General features: G+C 44.9%; 1 pseudogene; it reads left to right on the forward strand.

Annotated features, from left to right (window-relative positions):
- Nucleotides 1–305: 305 nt before the first annotated feature.
- Nucleotides 306–21,824, forward strand: LOC114681483 (annotated as a pseudogene).
- The last annotated feature ends 926 nt before the right edge of the window (nucleotides 21,825–22,750 follow it).

Raw genomic sequence — 22,750 nt, forward strand, 5'->3', positions numbered from 1 at the left:
CCCTAGGGCTATTCTTCGTGGAGCGTGATGATTGGTCAAGAGCGAGGCAGGAAGTGGTTATTGATTGGGCAGGAAGAAAGGAGGCGGGCCGTGACGGACGGGCGGGTGCGCTCTCCCAGAGCCAGTAGATTTTGGCATGCTTTTTCGAATGGGGTCGCCCTGGTTCTTCAGTGGGCGGCGTGTTAGCGGCCATTGCGAGAAGACGCCTTTCCCACCCGTTGAGCTAGGAACCCTTTTCCAGCCCTGGCTGCCCTTCGTTGCAGGGACACGTGGCCTCCATGGAAATGGAGGTCGGTCGGGCCGGTATGCCTGTGCAGAGTGCGCGATCCCGCTGGGCCACAGGCGCCACCAATCCTGCGGAGTCATTGCCCTGAGCCCTGGAGTCTGAGACCTCTCTACCTAACAAAACACGGTCCAGATTCACAGTCATGCAACATGAAGTCACCTTACCGTGTTCCCATGTTGTTTCCCGATTTGGGTCATTAAAATCATACATACCGTAGCGACAGGATTGAGGGGGAAAAGGGTGATGCCATGTGCAGATTTAAAATACCCATTTCTGTAACCTCGTTTTTCATTTTCAATATGCTGAAAACCGTGTAAGACTGGCTTTGAACATCCTGATCGCCTCTGGTTGTGTTTCGTGACCCAGTGCTTTGAAGACTGGTGAAAGAATCAGCATATTTTATCATCTATGTAACTAACATAAAACCAGCTTTATTCCTGTCATCCCAAGGGAAAGGCAGTCAGGGTTTAATGTTGGAGTCAATTTAGTAACCGCCAATTCTCATTCCCTAATTTTATAACACAGAATTCACTTTCCTTATTTGCTTCGGAAAGATGTTCAAAACAAAAATTTGAAGCCAGGTATGGTAGCACATGTTTTAGTCCCAGTTCTCCTGTACTCAGGAGGCTGAGACAGGAGGATCCCCTTAAGCGTATGGAGAGATAGCTCAGCGATTAAGAGCACTTGCTTGCTCTTGCATAGGACTCAAGTTCAGTTCCCAACATCTACAACAGGTGCTCACACCTGTCTATAACTCCAGCTCCAGGGAATTTCATGACTCTTCTGGACTCCAAGGACACCTGCACTCTGAGGTACACATAGATAGATACATACATACATATACTACATAAGTACACATAATTTTAAAAAATATAGAGATATTACATAAGTACACATAAATTTAAAAACTACAGATATTACATAAGTACACACAAATTTAAAAATATTTTTAAAAATTAATTTTAAATAAGCTTCTGGCTTATGTTACCCAAGATGGCCTTGAACTTAAAAGAGCAAAAAAAAAAAAAAAAAACAACAACAACAACTACTGCAGAAAGGTGTTATGTCAGTAATGAAGGGGTAAAGGAGCTGGAACTTTCTGTATGAAACTGACAAAGAGGTGAGCCTTGAACTGGACCCCATAGATACGCACAATTTCTGAAGGTAGAGTTAGAAGGAGGGTTCTTGAGATGCGTAAAGGGTGTATGGGAAAGCAGGAAACAAATCTCATGTATTTGAAGGATCCATTTATAAAAATGTCTTGGGGGCCATCAGAAAGACTCTGCAGGTCACCAAGTCTGATGACCTGAATTTGATAACCAGGACTCACATTGTGGAAGAAGAGAACTGAATTGTACTCTGATCTCCACACACATTCACATACACACAATTGTAATTGTGAAAAATTAAATGAAAATAAAGACATGACTGCTCCAAAGTATACAGTCCAGAGAAACTGGGAACCTCATTTTTCTGATCCTTTCATAGTGCACCATTATAGAATCCATCCCCCGCCCAGAGACTCTGTGAAACAGTCCTGACTGTCCTGGAACTCACTTCATAGACCAGGCTGGCATCAAATTCACAGAGATCCACCTGCCTCTGCCTCCCGAGTGCTGAGATTAAAGGCGTGTGCCACCACTGCTGTCACGGTACTGCACGTGGGGGACCCCCAGCTGGCCAGAGCAGGGAGTCCCACAGGTGAGGGAAACCTGCTGGGTAGACGTAGTGGAGGGCAGCCCCATGTCATTCAGGTGCTGCATCCTTGCGGAAATGAGTTTATTATAGTAGAGAGATGAAGAGAAAGATAGGGAAAAAGGGAAAGACAGAAAGAAGAGAGAGGAAGAGAGGGAGAGGGGGTCGAGCATGCACACCTCATGGGAATGAAGAGGAGGAGAGAGAAGAAGGAAAGGTTTTTTCCTTAAATCAGGCTTTTACATTAGGATGCAGGGCAGCCCCAAGGGGTGGGTCAGAATATTAATAACTTCCCGGCTGTATTTCAATTTTTTAAACAAGAATTAAATCCAAGTTACATATGTAGTGTGGTAGTTTGAATGTAATGGACCCCCATAAGCTCATAGGGAGTGGCATTATTCGTAGGTGTGGCTTTGTTGGAGTGGGTATGGCCGTGTTTCACTGTGGAGGTGGGCTTTCAGGTCTCATATATGCTCAAGCCATGCCCAGTGTCTCAGTCTACTTCCTGTTGCCTGTGAGTCAAAATATAAGAACTCTCAGCCCCTTCTCCAACACCATGTCTGCCTTCATGCTGCCTTGCTGCCCACCATGACAATAATGGACTGAACTTATAAACTGTAAGTGAGCCACCCCAATTAAATGTTTTTCCTCATAAAAAATTGCTATGGTCTTGGTGTCTCTTTACAGCAATAGAAACCCTAAGACAGAAGTTGGTACCAGGGACTGAAGTATTGCTGTAATGGGCCAGATCATGTTTTCCTTTTCTTTGAGACTATTGAATAGAAAAGCAGTTGAATATTTTAAGTGCTGCTTAATGGGCCATCCTAGTAGGAACATGGAAGACAGTGGTACTGAGCCTGATTTGAACTGTGGGGAATGACTCAAGGTTTCAGAGGAGAAGAATATTAATATGTGGCCTAGAGATCATTCTTGTGATATTTTGGTGAAGAATGTGGCTGCTTTTTATCCTTGTCCGAAGAGTCTGCCTGAGGCTATAGTGAAGAGTTTTGAATTAATTCTGTTGGCAGAGGAAATCTCTAAATAGCCTGGTATATAGACTGTCCTGTGTTTTTTGGTGGTAACTCTAATGAAGGTTTATAATGAAAGGAGAGCAAGCTGAACAATAAAAAATATGAGATATAGAACAATTTGAGGAGAAGAAGAGCACCAGGAAGTGGAATGAAGTTAAATTCGGTGTTCAAGGAGATAAACAGATTAAGAAATGAAATAAAGGGAGTGGTGACCTCAGGGCAAGATCCCACTCAGCTAAATTTCCAACTTGTGAAAAGGAATTTAAAAAAAGCTTAGAGCCAGGTGTGGTGGTGCATGCCTTTAATCCCAGCCCCTGAAAGGTAGAGGATGGCAGATCTCTGAGGCCAGCCTGGTCTACAGAGCAAATTCCAAAGCAGCTAAGCTCAGGCAATGAAGGAAATCCTGGAAAACAGAAAGCTGGTGAAGATATAATTGAACAGGGGGCATGTTCCAGCCCCAGCAAGCAACAGAACTTGGCAGCTTCAGCCACGTGGTTCTAGCTCTAGAATCAAGGATAGAAGAAAGACATTATGGAATCTCTCTCCCTCTGCACCTAAGGAAATCCACTGAGGCCAAGCGTGTGGCAGGGTTGTCCCTGAATGGAGGCCTAGAGAAGCCATTGTGTGAAGCTGTGAAGTTGAAGCCTGGATTGTCTTAGAGACCCTAAGATGTTGGCAATGCCAGAGCTGTGGGATACCTGCCTAGGAGAGCTGCTAACAGGGAGGAGAACCAGCCCAAGAGAAAAAAGTGTGTTGCAGTCAACAAAGCTGAACAGAGTTGGAGATCTGAAGAGCATTTTGACATCAGGCACGGAGATGCAGTTAGGACTTACCCAGCTGGTTTTCAGTCTTGCTTTGGTCCAGTATTGCCTCACTATACTCCCTTTCTTACATTTTGGAATGGTAACATATATCCTGTGTCATTGTATGTTGGGAGTATGTGATCTGGTTTTTTTATATTGATTTTAGGAAATTACCGTTAAGAGATTGCATGAATCTCAGAAGAGACTTTGAACTTTGGACTTTTAAACATTGTTGAGACTGTGATAGACTATGGGGACTTTTAAAATGGGAATAAATGCATTTTGCATTAAGGCATTGTTACAAGCTTTTGGGGGTCAGGGAGTGGAATGTGGTAGTTTGAATGTAATGGGCCCCCATAAGCTCATAAGGAGTGGCACTATTCAGAGGTGTGGCTTTGTTGGAGTAGGTATGATTTGTTGGAGGAAGTGTTTTACTGTATGTAGGGGTGGGCTTTGAGGTCTCATATATGCTCAAGCCATGCCCAGTGTCTCAGACTACTTCCTGTTGCCTGTGAGGCAAAATGTAAGAACTCTTAGCTCCTTTTCCAGCACCACGTCTGCCTTCATGCTGCCTTGCTGCCCACCATGATGGTAATGAACTAAACCTCTGAACCACAATTAAATGTTTTCTCTTACAAAAATTGCTGTGGCTGCTGGTCTGTGGTGGCACACACCTTTAATCTCAGTACTCAGGAGGCAGAAGCAGGCAAATCTCTGTGAGTTCGAGGCCATCATGGTCTATAGAATAAATTACAGGACAGCCAAGGCTAATACAGAGAAACCCTGTCTCAAAAAAAAAAAAGTTGCCATGATCATGATGTCTCTTCACAGAAATAGAAACCCTAAGATAAATAGTATATTATAAACAAGAGTTGAATCACATATATGATTTGTTGTAGCAATATAAGAGTACCTATGTATAGTTTTTTAACTGTATGCCTTTTGTTACAAGTTTTAAGTTAAATTTTTGATAACAAATTTTACAGATATTTTAACCATACCAAATAAACTTACAAATCCTGAGAAAAGGAGTTTACTCAATAGTTCTAAGAGATTTTTTTTTTTAGAGCAGTGAGCCAAGAATTGTATCGATAAAAGATTTTTAAGAGCCGGGCAGTGGTGGCACACATCTTTAATCCCAGCACTTGGGAGGCAAAGGCAGGCAGATCTCTGTGAGTTTGAGGCCAGCCTGGTCTACAGAGCCAGATCCAGGAAAGGCGCAAAGTTACACAGAGAAACCCTGTCTCTGAAAAAAAAAAAAAAAAAAAAGATTTTTAAGAGTGGAAAGTAGAAAAACCTTAGAAATAGATTTGGAAGTGTAGAGCAGAGAGAATTTAGATACAGGAGATTGGGGGATCGTTTGTTTATGCAGTGGCAGAAGTTGTTACCTAGGAGAAAATTTGAAAATCTAGTGCGCCGTCTTTGGCCATTGAGCTGGAATGAAGCCAAGCTGTTTGCAGTAAGACAGCGAAGCTTTAATGAAATCCCTGAGTCCTAGGAGGAAGACAGAAAGGGTCGTATAAGACCCAGGAGGGTGCAAGGAAGCTAGAGGCTCAGGAGGACATAAAGGAGCCGTGGAACTTCCAGGAGGAGCTGACAGACAGAAGGGGCAGGGTCGCAGACCACCCAAGGGAGGGTTCCAAGATCATGAGGCTCAGGAGGGCACAAGGAAGCTACAGGGCTTAGCAGGCATCTCCTATGGGGAGTTGAGGAAGCTCCAGGAGGGAGCTACGAACAGGCGAACAGGCAGAGAGGGAGAAAGGGTGGGAGAGAGAGGGGGTAAGTGTCTTGGTGATAAGAATTTCAATCCAGGGCGTTCCCAAGCATACTGAAAGACTTGTTAGAGAGAAATGTCCCAAACTACAGAATGGAGATGTCCCTTCCCATGAGACAGAGGCCCAGTAACAGCAGACAAAGCAGGCAGCTCTGCGGTGACACCCAGTAGAGGAGGAGAGATGAGTGGTTAGAGCAGGTAGCTGAGAAAACAGTTGAAGAGGTGGACTGGAGAGGCTTTTGGGAAAAGGGAGGGTTTCAATAGAGGAAGAGGGGTAAGTGTCTAAGCAGAGAGATGCCCATGAGGGCATAGCAGGCCAGAAAGATGGAGAGATGCCCAGGTGACAGGCACCCCAGGAGGGCCTGGCAGACTTCAGGAGCCAGAGAGGACACTAATGGAGTAGGCCAGGAGGATATTAGAGCAGGTGGAGGGAAGAAGGCTGAGGATGCAGACTCTAGAATTTGGAGTGAAATTTGGTGGGTGGCAGAAGCCAGCAGAAACAAATGACCCACTGCTGTGGAATAATCCTTTTGTACACTGTGAATATTACTCTCATTGGTTTCATAAAGAGTCAAATGGCCAATAGCTAGGCAGATAGAGTTTAGGCAGGACTTGTGGACAAAAGGAGAGCCCAGGATGAAAAAAGTCAGAGTCGCTAGATAGATGCAGAGGAAGCAGGAGATGAACATGCCATGCTGAAAAAAGGTGCCGCCATGTGGTAGAGTGTGGATATAAAATATAGGTTAATTTAAGATGTAAGAGCTAGTTAGTAACAAGCCTAAGCGATTGACCAAGCATTTATAATTAATAATAAGCCTCTGTGTGGTTATTTGGGAGCTGACTGGCTGGACAGAAAACCCCATCTACAACCCCATCTACTTGGGAGAGCAAAATCAGCAGCCTGGGTTGTAGCAGCTGAGTCCCTTGGAAGGGAGCACATATATGCCCCTCCCAGGTTTCAGACACCAGATAAATGCAAATAAAGAAATGTAGCTAAAGATGCCACAGAGACATTACATCTGGCTTGAATTCTGGAGTCTCAGCACCGAGGATTTGAACTGCCTTTTGTGATTGCTACCTTTTGTGATTGTTACCTTTTGTTTGAAATGTTTGATTCTTATCTGAGTTCTTCCTGAAGGACTCCAGAACCTTTGCAAAACTTAGTAATGAGAGGACCTGGCACTCCAAGAGGTCTTATGGCCGAGGATTGCTTAGGTAGATGGTTCCTTCAAACAACACCAGATAAGAGGAGGTTTTGATATTCAAAAGTTACTTGATAAAGGTATAAATCCTGTAACAATAAAAAAGCTTTTTGTGAAGCTTTTTGAGAAGCATCTGGCAGTCAGTTCGCCAGATGCTGATTCACCTTAGCATTTGCTAAGCCTAAATTCATCTTGGAGTGACCTTTTCTTCCACAGACTCATGCAAAACAGAACACCAACAAGGACATGACTGCTCCAGGGTACGGTTGAGAAGGATTTTATTGTAGATATGAGAGTTCAGCCAGAGGCATCTGAATAGTCCAGAACAGGACAAGAAAGAAGTAGACTGAACCAGGCCATGGGGGGTGAGGGGGGGGTGAGAGAGGAAGAGAAGAGGGGGAAACAGAGAGGGGACAAGAGAGAGCTGAGCACCGAACAGGAACGTCGTCAACATGGCAGGTTTATATAGGCAAGAGAAGCTGGGGAAGGAAAGGGAAGCCCCCCAACACCGGCTGGAGAGGTTTGGGGTAGAGGGTGGGGGTGAGAAGAGCAGAGGGAGCCACGGGTACCAAGGAACCTAGAGGACAGCAACTGCTTTGGTATGCTAATAGGCACTTCAGCCATTTGTCCCAGGTTTCTTTGGGACCTGACAAAAACAAAATATTTTGCAGGCCAGTGGTGGCACATGCCTTTAATCCCAGGGAGGCTGAGGCAAGTGGATCTCTGAGTTCAAGGCCAGCCTGGCCTATAGAGTGAGTTCCAGAACAGCTAAGGCTACACAGAGAAACCCTGTCATGGGATGTGGGGGGAACAAAAATAAATAAATGAAATATTTTGATTAGAGAAGGGTATTAGGGAATGAACAGAAGTCAGCTCCAGAGCTGGGGTGGGACCAGGCTCTGAAAGCCTACCGTAGCCAGGGAGTCTGTAGAAAAATAACAGATTGTGGTCGCGATTGAGATATTCAGGGAGTAATTATTTTAATGCTTTTGCAGACAAGTCTGGCAGCGGTGAGAAGGCCTTCTCTTATATTGAATACAAGAGTGGGATTAGCAGGGATATAAAAACAAAACCAGTGGATGTTGTTGCTGGAGAATGACCACCAGAGCTAACACTGGTGGTTCAGCCTGGATGGCTGGCAGAGCACTGGAGAATGCAGAGCAGAACGTAAGTCAAGAGAGGCTAGTCCTGTCTCTGGGCCCAAGGCATAGCTATGGATCGGGATTCTTCAGCCAAAGACTGCTCTTCAAAGAGGGAGCCCAAGGAATGAGTGTTATGAATCTGAACACCTGGGTGATCCCCAGCTGGCTGGGCCAGGGTATCCCACATGTGCAGGCAACTATGCTGACATGATGGGCAGATGCAGCAGTGGGTGGGCTGACAGATGACCCATGAGGGCATGGGGGGGGGCGGTGGCCAGTCATTCACAACCCAGGTGCTGCATCTGTGTGGAAATGGTTTATTATAATAGAGACACAAAGAGAAAGATAGGAGAGAGAGAGAGAGAGAGAGAGAGAGAGAGAGAGAGAGAGAGAGAGAGAGAGAGAGAGAGAGAGAGGGAGGAGGGAGAGGGGGGAGGGAGAGGGGGAGAGGAAGAGGGAGAGGGAGAGAGAAAGGTCAAGGGTGCACACCTCGTGGGAGGAAAAGCAGAAGAGAGAGAGGAAGGTGAGGGTTTTTCCTTAAAATGAGGCTTTTACGTCAGGATGCAGGGCAATACCAAGGGGCAGGTCAGAATATTAATAATGAGATTCTTTTCTTGATAATCTAAAAAGAACTGTGAGAGACTAGTAAAATAAATAAGCAGAGCCAGGTGCAATGGAATGAGCCTGGAGCGCCAGCCGCTCTGAAAACTGAGGGGGGGATTACTTGGTCAGCACATTGAGATCCAGTCTTTTAGAAGGAAGAGAGGGAGGGAGAGGAGGAGGAAGGAAGAAGGGAGGGAGGGACTGGGGAATTTTTGGTTGGTTGTTTCGTCTTAGTTCTTAGATGCAGAATCAAATAGGACTTCATGGTATATAAGATGGCTAGGATATGGGTTTCAAAACAAATCCTGTCCATTTTAAAGCATACACGTCATCTGCCGTACAAATCCTATTTCAGCAGAGTGCTTGCCTAACAGATGTGAGGCCCTCGGTTTTATTCCCAGGACCACAAAAAAACCCAAAACAACAAAGTAATGAGGGGAGGGGTGCAGTTCAGTTGGGAGAACGGTGGCTTGATACACACAGCGCTGTGGGTTGGATCCCACCACAAACAACCCCGGCATGCTGACACACACCTGCAGTCCTACCACTGGGAAGTAGAGGCAAGTTCAGAAATACAAGGTTGTCCTCAGCTACAAAGTGAGTTCAAGACCATCCTGGGCTACATGAGATCCTATCTCAAAGGAAAAACAAAATAAAATGTCATTTTTCGGTACGCATACTAATCTGACACTGTCAAATTAATTGGTGGGGAAAAAACATTTCATTACAAAGGCGTTAAATGCTTTGCATTAATCATGTACATTTCTATTGTTCTAGTGCACACCTGTGCAGGCACTGTACATCCTGCTATAGTCTCAGTGAGTTTGAAGAGGCCTAACTTAATATTAGTGCAACCATAACAGGCTGCAAACTAATAATACTAGAACTAGGCCTCGCCGTTACAATAACCAGGAAAAGCCACAAACTGTATGTAAGACGAATTGCTAAACAATCTTATTAATAAAAAACTCGGGGGGCTGGAGAGATGGCTTAAGAGCAGTGACTTCTCTTCCAGAGGTCCTGAGTTCAATTCCCAGCAACCACATGGTGGCTCACAGCCATCTGTAATGAGATCTGGCGCCCTCTTCTGGCCTGCAGTCATACATGCTGTATACATAATAAATAAATAAATCTTCAAAAAAATAAAATAAAATAAAATAAATAAATAAAGATAAAAACTCAAAGCCAGATATTGGAGTTTAAAACTGAGAGACCAGAAAAACAGGACAAGCCACAGACAACCTCACCTCACTGACACCTCAGTCTCCAAAGAGACCTACTTCCTGTATACCCATGCCTATATGCCTTTCTGTTCTGCTATCTCATTTCCTCTCTCTCCCAGCTACATCACTTCCTGTCTATCTGTACAGACCTCCAGACCATTATGGTTAACTAGTGTTGGCATTTAAGGCATGTGCCACCACACCTGGCTTTGTTCTCAGTGTGGCTTTGAACTCACAGAGATCCAGATGGATCCCTGCCTCCTGGGTGATAGGAGTAAAGGCGTGTGCTACCATTGCCTGACCTCTATGCTTACTATAGTGGCTGGCTTTTTCATCTGATCCTCAGATAAATTTTATTGGAGTGCACAAAGAAAATATCAGCACAACTTTACCCTGCAGGAGACCAATCAGAATTGAGACAAACAAATACTAGATGCTCCATTCTTTACTCCTTAAAAACCTTGCCATAACTGAGCTCAGAGCTCTCCCTGACCCAACGTCTGTGTCGGAATGGACAGAGAGCCCAAGTTTGAGCTTGCAATAAAGGCTCTTTGCTTTTGCATATGAACTTGGACTCCTTGTGGTCTGGGTGGTGGCGGGGGAGGGGGGAGCTTATGACACAGGCATAACAAGTTCCTACGTAAGTTGTGTCTAATGTTTTTAGAAGGCCTTATTTCCTTGGTATCTTCCGTCACCTCTGGCCCTTACAGTCTTTCTGCCTCCTCTTCCACAAGGTTCCCCAAGCCCTAAGGGGAAGGATTTGTTGAAGTCATCCCATTTATCTCATTTAGAATGGAAAGTTCTGCTGGGCGGTGGTGGCACATGCCTTTAATCCCAGCACTCGGGAGGCAGAGGCAGGCAGATCTCTGTGAGTTCGAGGCCAGCCTGGACTACCAAGTGAGTCCCAGGAAAGGCGCAAAGCTACACAGAGAAACCCTGTCTTGAAAAAAAAAAAAAGAATGGAAAGTTCTGATGCCTCGGACTTTCTGAACATTGTATTTTCTTTTTTTAAAATTATTATTTAATTTTATTTTATTTTTATCATCAGCTTGATACAGTACAAATTCTTGTCCTAATAGTGAAATGTTTTGGGCAAGCCTCAGTGATTGAGTAAAACCAAAACTTATTATAAGCCACAGTCATCCTAGGGTCCCTCCTGCCATGTAGCCTCCCTGGATCTGTGGGTTACAGTCTGATTGTTCTTTGCTTTATATCTAGTATCCACTTATGAGTGAGTACATACCATGTTTGTCCTTCTGAGTCTGGGTTACCTCACTCAGGATGATATTTTCTAGTTCCATCCATTTGCCTGCAAATTTCATGCTGTCATTGTTTTTCTCTGCTGAGTAGAACTCCATTGTGTATATGTACCACATTTTCTTAATCCATTCTTCAGTTGACGGGCATCTAGGTTGTTTCCAGGTTCAGGCTATTATGAATAATGCTGCTATGAACATTGTATTTTCAGTTTCTGTAATGTGTTGTTCTCTGCCCCACCAGCTGTTCTGGATGTCCTCTCACTCTGTAGACTAGGCTGACCTGGAACTCAGAGATCAGTTCTCTTCTTTTACAGGATCAAACTTAGGTCCTCAGGCTTGACATGAGACACCTTTATTCGCTGAATCACTTTTCTAGCCCTTATTTATTTACTTATTTATCTATTTCCTTATTTAGAGATAGGTTCTCAATTATACCAGGTTGGCCTTGGAACCAATCTATACTTGATGATGACCTTAAACTTCTGGTCTTCCTACCTTCACCTCCTAAGTGCTGGCATGAGATGCTACATGGTTTACGCAGTACTGGGGATGAGACCCTAGGCCTTCTGCATGTTAAGTAAGCCTAGTATCAACTGAGTAAATCACCAACTTCTTGATCTGTAGTTTTGTTAATTATTTTGTATGCATGGGTTGGGGGGTGCACATGGAGTTGTGTGGAGGTCAGAAGACAACTTTGTGAAGTCTGTCCTCTCTTTCAACCATTTCCGTGTGTCCCAGGGGTTTGAACTAGTTTGCCAGGTTTGTGCAAACACCTTTTACCCATGGACCTTTCTGCCAACTCCTTGATCTGTGTTTTCAAAACATCACCTTTATTGTACATTTCCATGATTTTGAAAAATGAACAACACGTACCATGTGACCACTACCATTGTCAAGACAGACCATTTCACTACCCAATGCTGTTTCCACTTCTCCTGATGCCAGACTTCTGTGCACTGTCTCCTGACGACCAATGTGACACCTTTCTTATGCACAGCACTTCTGTCGGTTCAATTCTGTCCTGACACTACCCCGTTACAACCCCAACTCCATATGCTTAGTCTCAAAGACCACACTCACTTCAGATGCCAGCTGCAAACAGGATGCCCAGATTGCCCAGCCGCAGTTCTAGACTGACATCGAGTTTGGAGATTCTGACACACTCCGCTCAGGCTCCGTAACTGACTAAATAGACTAACTCCAGAACTCAGAGAAGTACTTTACTTATATTTCCCGGTTTATTCTAAAGCATAGAATGAAGAAACGCACAGAGCAGGAGGTGGGTGATAGGGCATGAGCTTGAAGCTTCCATTCTCTCTGTGTGTGCCTGCTGTGGGATGGCCTGTATGTCAAATCTGTTGCTCTGATTGGTCAATAAATAAAACACTGATGGCCAGTGACCAGGCAGGAAGTAGGTTGCCAGGCAGGAAGTAGGTGGGACAAGGAGAGAGGAGAATTCTGGGAAGCAGAAGGCTGAGGCGGAGAGACACTGCAGCTGCCGCCATGACCAGCAGCATGTGAAGATGCCGGTAAGCCACCAGCCACGTGGCAAGGTATAGATTTATGGAAATGGACTAATTTAAGCTATAAGCACAGTTAGCAAGAAGCCTGCCACGGCCATACAGTTTGTAAGCAATATAAGTCTCTGTGTTTACTTGGTTGGGTCTGAGCGGCTGTGGGACCGGCGGGTGACAAAGATTTGTTCTGACTGTGGGTAAAGGCAGGAAAACTCTAGCTACATGTGCCACTCTCCTGGTACCTCAGTTGTTGATGGAGTGGGAAATTCTCCTAATTCTATCTGCTAGGTTTTTGTATTTATTTGGTTTGTTGTTGTTGTTGTTGTTTTGGGTTTTTTTTTTTTTTTTGAGAGGTGTAGGGAGGTTTCATTATATAGGAATCACAGATTAAATGACTAGCCATAGGAATTCAGTCTCCAAGACCTTTCTTCTCTGCTAAAGAGTGGAAACATCCAAGGCAGTGCTTCCATGGCGGTTCATTTGGCCACCAGCCCTCATGTCGAATCTGTCTACAGTCTACCAGGACTCATCTCATGCACGCAAACTCTAGAATGGCTGAAAGGGGCTCTGTGAAGTACAAAAGATGGCTCAAAACTCAACAGCTCATCTCTTACCTTAAAGGAAATAAGGTGATCCTGGGAACAAATATGAGCGACCATGGCCCAGGGACACAGATTTAGGTTACCCTAACCTAACTGTTTACTGAAGGTTTTATAGTACTAGAACAAAAACAACAACAACAAAAACCCATTAATTAAAATATAGATGGGTAGAAACATCAGGTAGGAAGATTACAGCAGCTTGAGGAAGCCTCTGCTCTAGGCCTCAGATGTTATCTGATGACGTTGTTAGGAAAGATAGGGATCTTGCTGGTACATTCTACAAGGATTTGCTCAATAGTTATAAGGACATTAGGTTACACAGAGAGGCAGGCAATACATGGCTTATATAAAGAGCTAAAGCTATCCCAGGAGAACTTGGTTTCCCACCTGGAAACACTGGCTCTGCATAATCACAGAAGTTTCAATCAGTCATCTGCCCTGTAGAAAATTTCATGTAAGTGTGGCTTTGGGTGGGTGGCAGTGGGTAGTTTCAGCCCCGGGAAGTCAAAGGCTTTGGGTGGGTGGCGGTGGGTAGTCCCAGCCCCAGGAAGTCAAAGGCTTTGGGACTCTGAGGAAGGAACCAAACAGTTTTTACAATACTTCACCCATTCCAAGGCTCTCCCTCCCACCAGGATCAGGAAAGCTGGCCTGCTCCTATAGGTAAGGTCTGTCTTACATAGAGCTTCATAAACATGGAATCCTCAGTAGCCTTCCCTTACCCAAAGTTCTGCTACCATTTCAGCTACCTCACTTAACCTCACTCCAAAATTAGTAAATGGAAAATTCCAGAAATAAAAATAACCAAGTTTTAAATAACTTTTATTATAGTATAGTTACAATTATCCTATTATTAGCTATTGCTGTTAAGCTTTTATTATGTCCATGAAATTGAGTATGGGTGTATGAGTTTAACAAAAATGAATATAAAAGGTTCAGCAGTATCTTAGGTTCCAGGCATCTGAGGAATACCTTAGAACATACTCCAGAGAGATGGCAGACAAACTTTATAGTATTTGGGGTCTGGCTCTTAGACTTGTTTTTTTTAAAACACATTGTGTGTGTGTGTGTGTGTGTGTGTGTGTGTGCATACATTGGTGTGCCATAAAGCATGTATGAAAATGAGAGGACACTTGTGTGGGAGTCAGTTCTCTCCTTGTACCATGTGGGTTCTGGAGCTTGAACTTAGATCATCGGCCTTGGCAGCAAGCTTCCTTACTTGGTGAGCCAGCTTGCCAGCCCTTCTTTTATTTTATTTTGTGGTGCTGGGCAGGCTTTCAATCAAAATATTGTTCCAGATTCTTGGTTCACACTGTAATCCTTGAAGGGTTTTCTCTTCTCCTCTCCTCTCCTCTCCTCCCCTCCTCTCCCCTCCCCTCCCCTCCCCCCCTCTCTGTCTCTCTTTCTTTCTTTCTAAGAAAAAGAAACACTACCCAGGTGATGGTGGTGCGCACCTTTAATCCCAGCACTCTGGAGGTAGAGGCAGGCAGATCTCTGTGAGATCGAGACCAGCCTGCTCTACAGAGGGAGTTCCACGTTAGGCTCCAAAGCTACACAGAGAAACCCTGCCTTGGGGAAAAAAACAAAAACAGCAACAACCAAAAAACAAAAAGAAAGAAAGACATTGTGTTTAACCTGCAGCACCAGGACTGGCATGGAGTTAATGCATCAGGCACCATCAGGAGACCCCATGGAGCCTCACATGGAAAACAGAATGAGGAAAACTACCATCAAACAGAAGAACCCCATGGCCTCAGAGAGGCAGAGCCCAGAATGGCACAGGAAATGAGCTGCTGCTTGAGACACAGTTCCTCAAATAGCCAATAGCCAAGCTGCCACACACTGTTTCAATGCCAGCCCCTGATCCAGAGGCACCAACTTAATGTTAATGTCCCAGGGGACAACCCTGGTCAGGAACTGGCCACTTGCCTTCTCAGGAGGGATGCAGACCCAGGCCTGATTAGACGTGCTGTAAAAGTGGGTGAGGACTGGAGAAAGGGGAAGTACCCGGTGCTCTCCATTTTCTTTCTTTCTTTCTTTCTTTTTTTTTTTTTTTTTTTAAAGACAGGGCCTCAAGCCGGGCATACTGGTGAACTTTAATTCCGGCGCTTGGGAGGCAGTGGCAGGCAGATCAATGAGTTTGAGAATGCCTGGTCTATAGAGTGAGTTCCAGAAGAGCCAGGGCTACAAAGAAACTCTATCTTGAAAAACAAAGAAATATGTAGCTCTAGCCAGCCTGGAGCTTGCTTTGTAGCCCAGGCTGGCCTCAGACTCAAAGAGATCCACCTGGCTCTGCCTCCTAAGTGCTGAGATTAAAGATGTGCGCCACCACCAAAATATACATTCTTTAAAAAAACGCTTTTCACATTTTGTGTGTGGAAGATTATACACTTGCCATGGAGGCATGCGGGACCAGAGGACAACTTACAGGAGTCAGTTCTCTTCTCCCACCATGTGGGTTCCAGGGACTGAACTCACATTGTCAGGTCGGGAGTCACTTTACCCACCAAGTCAACCTGCTGACCAATAATAATAATAATAAATAATAATAATAATAATAATAATAATAATAATAATAATAAATGTGTGTATGTGTGTTCTATTTATTTATTTACTAGTTTGTTCATTTATTATCTGCATGTATGTATGGGCACCACATGAGTGCCTAAGGCCCATGGAGGTCAAAAGAGGGTGTCTGATACCCTAGGACTGGGGTTGAATGATTGTAAGTCACCACGTGAGTGTTGGGAACTGAATCCATGACCTCTGCAAGAGCAGCAAGTGCTCTTTGTCTTGTTTTGTTTTTTCAAGACAGGGTTTCTCTGTGTAGACCCAGCTGCCCTGGAACTCACTCTGTAGACCAGGCTGGCCTTGAACTCATAGAGATCTGCCTGCCTCCGTGCACCACCATGGCCCGGCAAGCAGTGCTCTTAACTGCTGAACTATCTCCAGCATTAAAAATGTGTGTTCTCTGGGTTGGGGATTTAGCTCAGTGGTAGAGCACTTGCCTAGCAAGCACAAGGCCCTGGGTTCAATCCTCAGCTCAAAAAAAAAAAAAAAAAAAATGTGTGTTCTTGCAGGGTAAGCTGGTACATGCTTATAATCCCAGCGGTTGGAAGACTCAAGGGTCACTTCAGTTCAAGAGTTTGAAGCCAGCCTGCACAGTATAGGAAAACCCTGTCTCAATATTAAAATAAATGAGAAAATGTAAGCCAGCTATTGTGACACAGGCTTGGAATCCCAGGATTTGGGAGACAGAGTCAGACTACCACAGAAAGAGACCAACCAGGGCTACATAGTAAGATCTTGTCTCAAAAATACCAAACAATACTGGGCAGTGGCACACGCCTTTAATCCCAGCACTTAGGAGGCAGAGGCAGGAGGAGCTCTATGAGTTCGAGGCCACCCTGGTCTACAGAGCAAGATCCAGGACAGCCAGGACTATATAGAGAAACCCTGTCTGGAAAAACCAAAAAAACCAAAACAAAACAAAACATACCAAACAACAACAAAAAAAAGAGGGGGGGGGGTTGACGGAATGGCTCAGCAGGGAAGGGCACCTGTAGCCAATCCTGATGACTTGAGTTTAATCTCTGGGATCCCACATTCTGGGGTCTCACCACATTGACCTCTGACCTTGACACGTGGGAAGTGGTACACACACACACACACACACACACTGAATAAATAATGAATAATTGGGAGAGGACACCAAAAAATAATCAAAATGTATGTTCTCAGCCAGTTATGACTAACATGAACCTGTGTCCTCAGTTTCTCAGCAGGCTGAGGCAAACTGCCTGAGCCTAGGAGTTTAGGACTGCCCTGAGTAATCTGACAAGACCTTGTCACAAAAATAAACACTTTAAAAAAAAATCTAAATTTATAACCAGAATACTGGACATCATGTTTCCTGTTATTATTAATACCAAGAAGACCAATGGGCAGAACTAGGAACTGATTTGTGTATGTATGTATGTATGTATGTATGTATGTATTTATTTGAGACAGGGTTAGTTTACATGTAACCCCAGGCTGGTCTTGAACCCACTATATAGCCAAGAATGATCTTAAACTTCTGACTTCCTGCCTTCAAATCTGAGTGCTGGGATTGCAGGTGTGTGCCCCTCTCCCAGTTTTTTTGTTTTTTTTTTTTGGTTTTTCGAGACAGGGTTTCTCAGCGTAGTTTTGCGCCTTTCCTGGAGCTCACTTGGTAGCTCAGGCTGGCCTCGAACTCACAGAGATCCGCCTGCCTCTGCCTCCCAAGTGCTGGGATTAAAGGTGTGCGCCACCAACGCCCCCCCTCTCCCAGTTTTAACCAGTGCTGGGGATTGAACCCAGCGCTTCATGCATGCTGGGCAAGCACCCCACCAACGGAGCTACCTCTCTAACCCAGAGACTGAATTAAGTTGTGTTTTATTCAGCGTGTCATGATCTGAGAAGGTTACCAGTTTAGCACGCTGGATAGACCATGTCAACACTACAATAGCCGGCCAGTTTTATAGTGGGGTGAAAGGAGGGGTGTCGAAGTTAGTCAGTCATTCAGGAGCTAGGTGTTACCTTGATCGGGTGGTCGGCTGCCCTCCTGAGACCCCCTGTCCCTCTCATCACTCCGTGTACTTCTCAGTACTGTGTCTCTGGACTGACGGACAGCTCCAATGATCTGCCAATATCAACACTCTGCTTCTCTAGCTATCATCTGGGCTAACAGAATCAACTGGAACAAAGAGGCCATTAGCCACCTTGTGTTGCGATATTAACACACTTGTAGAATCCTTTTCCCAGTGTAGAATCCAGACATGCCCATGTGGAATGGAATGCCCCCATCTCATCATTCCATGGTTTGATGATGTTTTATTTTAGGCTTGGTGTCTTACTATGTTGCCCAGGCTGCCTCTGAACTCCTGATGTCAAGTGATCTTTAACTCAGCCTCCATCAGCTCTAGCTAGGACTACAATACACGCTATAAAGGGTACCCATTTTAAGAGTGATTACTTTCACTAAATTTATATAATACATGCACCACCAACACACTCCTTAGTGCTCACCGACAGTCAACATCCAGACAGCTGAAATGTGTCTCTCTCTTCACATCATATTTTGTAATAGGCCATGGATTTAGAGTGGGCATCTGCTTGAGGCTCAGCAGACCAAACGGACAACGTTATCACAGTAACTGAGTTCAGACTGGTTGCAAAGGGCCCTGTGGCCAGTGAACTGAGCTATAGTTTAGCTAGTCAAAACTGTAAGTAGGGGTTGAAGAGACGGCTCAGTAGTTAAGAGCACTCAATGGCTTCTCTTGCAGAGAACCTGGGTTCCGTTCCCAGCACCCGCATGGCAGCTCACACCTGTTCCTGAGTCTTTTAAGGGTCATCACCTAGTCTGGCCTCTTTGAGTGCCAGACACACAAATGATGTACATAAATATAACACAGATAAACACTCACTACAAATTAAAAACAAAAACAAAAAAACCAACTGACATGCAGTGGCGGCACAGGCCTTTAATTTCAGCATTCGGTAGGCAGAAGCAGGCAGCTCTCTGTGAGTTCAAGGCCAGCCTGGTCTATAGAGTGAATTCTAGGACAGCCAGGGCTACACAGAGAAACCCTGTCTAGAAAAAAAAAAAAAAAAAAAAAAAAACAAATCCAAACAAACAAACAACAACAACAAAAATCTGTAACCAGTTGACTGGTTGATTAAACTCTAGCCAATGTAGTAACTTTTGTTTTATCTCACTTGGTGTTCTGTGATGTCTGATCAAGTATTGGCTGCTTTTGTTCCGGAAGCTGATTGACTTTCAAATCACGTTTTGTTTGGCGTTGGCTCTACTAATTTAACTATGGAATTTCCCTTTTAGCAGTGGAAGGATACGCTATGTGGTGACCTGCAGTATCTGATTTCTTCTGCTTTGGATTTTTTTTTTTTTTAGCTTGTTCCTGATGAAACATATATGAGTACTTTATCCCTTTTTATGGCTTAATAATGTTCCAGTATATGGATATACCACATCTTATCCACTGATCATTTGAAGGACATCTGGATAGCTCCCAATTACCAGCTATAATGAGTAATGCTGCTATTAATATTTGTACACAAGTATTTGTATGGGAATGTTTCCAATTCTCTCGGGCAGCACATAGTAGAATTGCTGACTTATGGGTTTATGTTTAACTTTGTAAAGAAACGACCAGACTGTCCTCCACTGTGGTTGTGCCATTTCATATTCCCCTGTGGAAGGTGCCAGTCTTTCTCTGTCATTGCAGATATACCATCGTCTGTCCTTGTGAAAGCCATCTAGTGGGTGACGGGCTGTCTCACTGAGGGTCCTTCTAGGTCAGGGGAGTCCCCTCTGGCAATAGAACTTTTATTTTGTACACTTTGCCTAATCTTTCTTGGTACACTAACCCTGTTGACCAGGGTGGGGCAAAGTTAACAGCCCCAGGCAAGAATGTTACAGTTCTTACCTGCGGGTCCAAGGCTTCTGCTGGATAAACACTTCCGCAATTGTTCCAGAGCTGTTATTCAGCTTCCAGAGCCCTAACTAGGTCCGTCATTTCTCTCTCTCTCTCTCTCTCTCTCTCTCTCTCTCTCTCTCTCTCTCTCTCTCTCTCTCTGTGTGTGTGTGTGTGTGTGTGTGTGTGTACATAAGTGCATACATACACTTGCCACAGCTCACGTGTGGAGATCAGATAACAACCTAGGCTGTAGGATCCCATCTTCCACTTTGAGATTGTCTCTTTGTAGCTTCTGGGGACTCTCTGCCTCCCACTTCCCTGTAGGAGTTTTGGGGTCACAGACATTTGTGCTTTACATTGTTTCCCCCCTCCGCCCCCAGACAGGGTTTCTCTGTGTGGCTTTGCACCTTTCCTAGAACTCACTCTGTAGCCCAGGTTGGCCTTGAACTCAGAGATCCACCTGGCTCTGCCTCCTGAGTTCTGGGATTAGAAGTGTGTGCCACCACTGCCCGGGTTACATCCAGTTTTTAGGGAGTTCTGAGAATTCTCACACTTTTATGTGGGTTCTGAGGTCCCACACACTTGGGTGGCAGGTGCTTTTACCCAGTGAGCCATTTCCATGTCCTTGTTTTGTTTTTTGAGACAGGGTCTCATCACACAGTCAAAGCTGTCTAGGACTTACTATGTAGTCGAAATGGGTCTTCAACATGTTATGCCCAGATCACGGATACCCCCAAAAGACCACCACGGAAACCGAATCCTGTATGTAAAAGCAAAGAGTCTTTATTCAAGCTCCAGGGCTTGGTCCCTCTGTCTGTCTGACGAAACGATGAGAGCAGAGAGCCCAGAGCCCAGGCAGGCTGGGATTTTTATCACAGCAGAGGTTGGGGTGAGGGGATTTCCAGGGTCCAGGACCCTGATTGTCTGACAATTATCTAGGGATACCTGTAAAACAAAAAATAGGTGTGTACTAGACTCAAGAACACCTGGCCACTTTATCTAAAGGTTGGAATGTTTGGGATGTCAGGTACTTCCCCCATCCCTGGGTAGATCCCTGGGTGGTATCAGCTTAAGGTTGGATCTGAGTGTGGCTAGCTAGTAAGCCTGTCACAGAAGCTGTGCCTAGGCCCCTAAGCCTGTTATGGATGCTGTGTGGTCAAGCTATTTTGGGGCCCCTTCACAAACACATAGCCTTCCTGAACCCTGAGTGGTTTTACATTTTCTCTAGTTTTGTAGTTTTCTGAGATAGGATTTGTTTTGTTTGGTTGGTTTTTGTCCCGCCCACCCCATCCCCCTTATGTGCATTGGTGTTTTGCATGCATGTATGTCTGGGTGAGGGTGTCGGGTTCCCTAGAACTGGAGTTTCAGAAGATTGTAAGCTGTCATGTGGGTGCTGGGAATCGAACCCGGGTCCTCTGGAAGAGCAGCTAGTGGTCTTGATTGCTGGCCATCTCTCCAACCAGAGATAGGATGTGTTAGCCTCACTCTACCAAACCACTGCCCTCTCTCACCCTTCGCTGAACAGTTTCCCTCTCTAGCCACATTCTCGGTTTGCTCTACACTGCTTCTCTGCTTGCTCTTCTTGGTCTCCGTTCTACCTCATTTTCCCTGCCTAAATGTCAGCATCATCTGAACAGCTTCTCAAATCCCACTGCAAATCAACAGTAATCCCAGCATGCAGGAGGACAAAGTAGGAAAATGAAAAGTTTGAGGCCATGGACTAGGGATGCAGCTGAGATCGTACAGTGATAGGCACAGTGCTTGCCTGGCATGCAAGAGGCCCTGGGTTCCATTCCCAGAGATGCATAGAACAGGCATGGTGGTACATATCTGTAATGCCAGCACTGGGGAGGTGGAGGCCAGACGATCAGCAGCTCAGACATTCCTGGCTATATAACAAGTTTGAAGCCAACCCGAGCTAAGGAGTCCCTGTCCTATAAAACAAAAGTTTGGCTAGCAAGCCTGTGAGGAAAGGAGACTTGAGTGGTGTGGCCATTTCTTCTGCTTTCTGTCTCTGTGCCCTCTGCAGAGCTTCTAGCAGCATCATATTGGGCCAGAGCATCCAAGGGTTCACCTCCATGGTCCATCACAGCCATTAGGAGGAGGACCCAGGAAGAATTTGCCATTTTCAGTGGAAAATATGAGGTGGTTACTGACTATGAAGACTGTGTACTTTGGATCTGGATTTGTTGCACCTTCTTTATAGTAAGGCACCAGCTACTTAAGAAATAAAGATGGCTGGGCGGTGGTGGCGCACGCCTTTAATCCCAGCACTCGGGAGGCAGAGGCAGGCGGATCTCTGTGAGTTCGAGGCCAGCCTGGGCTACCAAGTGAGTCCCAGGAAAGGCGCAAAGCTACACAGAGAAACCGTCTCGAAAAATCAAAAATAAAATAAAATAAAATAAACAACAACAACAACAACAAATCAGGATCAGCAGACAGGCTCAGCAGGTAAATATCCTTGCTAGCAAGCCTGCTGGCAGTCTTTGAGACCCACTTGGTGAAAGCAGAGAACTGATCCTCCAACCTATCTTCTGGTCACCACATGTGCTCTGTGGCATATGTGCCTCTACCATAAATAACTGTAAACAACACACACACACAACCAAAACCCAAAGTGAGTTCTATCAATAATAAACAAAATATACAATCAAGAGTGAAGAGAGTGGATCTCTTGCTTCCAGGAGCTTGCTGAGGGTCCCCTGGCAGATATGAATTGAGGAAAAGATGAGTTTAGAAAGGATGATTCTAGAAAAGGTGATTCTTCCACGTCATGAAACATTCAGATCAGGCAGCTGAGGACACAGCTCAGTGGCACAGCATGGGCCTCACATGTGTAAGACTTTAGGTTTGATCCCCAGCCTAACAAAAGGAATTTTTTTTTTTTTGAGACAGCCTCTCTATATAGTTCTAGCTGGCCTTGAACTGGCTATGTAGACCAAGCTGGTCTCAAACCTAGAGATTAACTTTCCTCTGTGTCCCAAATTTGTCACCAAGCCTGGCTACAAAAGTCATTTTTAAATAAATTTGGATCAAAGGTTAGAAGGATAGCTATTCTCCCCAAAAGATCTGGGTTCGGTTCTTAGGACCCACATGATAGCTCACAACTGTAACTCCAGTCTCAGGGGATCTACTCAACTTTTCTGGCCCCAGAGGGG

This window comes from Peromyscus leucopus, chromosome 8b (genome assembly GCF_004664715.2).
Source record: "Peromyscus leucopus breed LL Stock chromosome 8b, UCI_PerLeu_2.1, whole genome shotgun sequence".
NCBI classification, from domain to species: Eukaryota; Metazoa; Chordata; class Mammalia; order Rodentia; family Cricetidae; genus Peromyscus; species Peromyscus leucopus.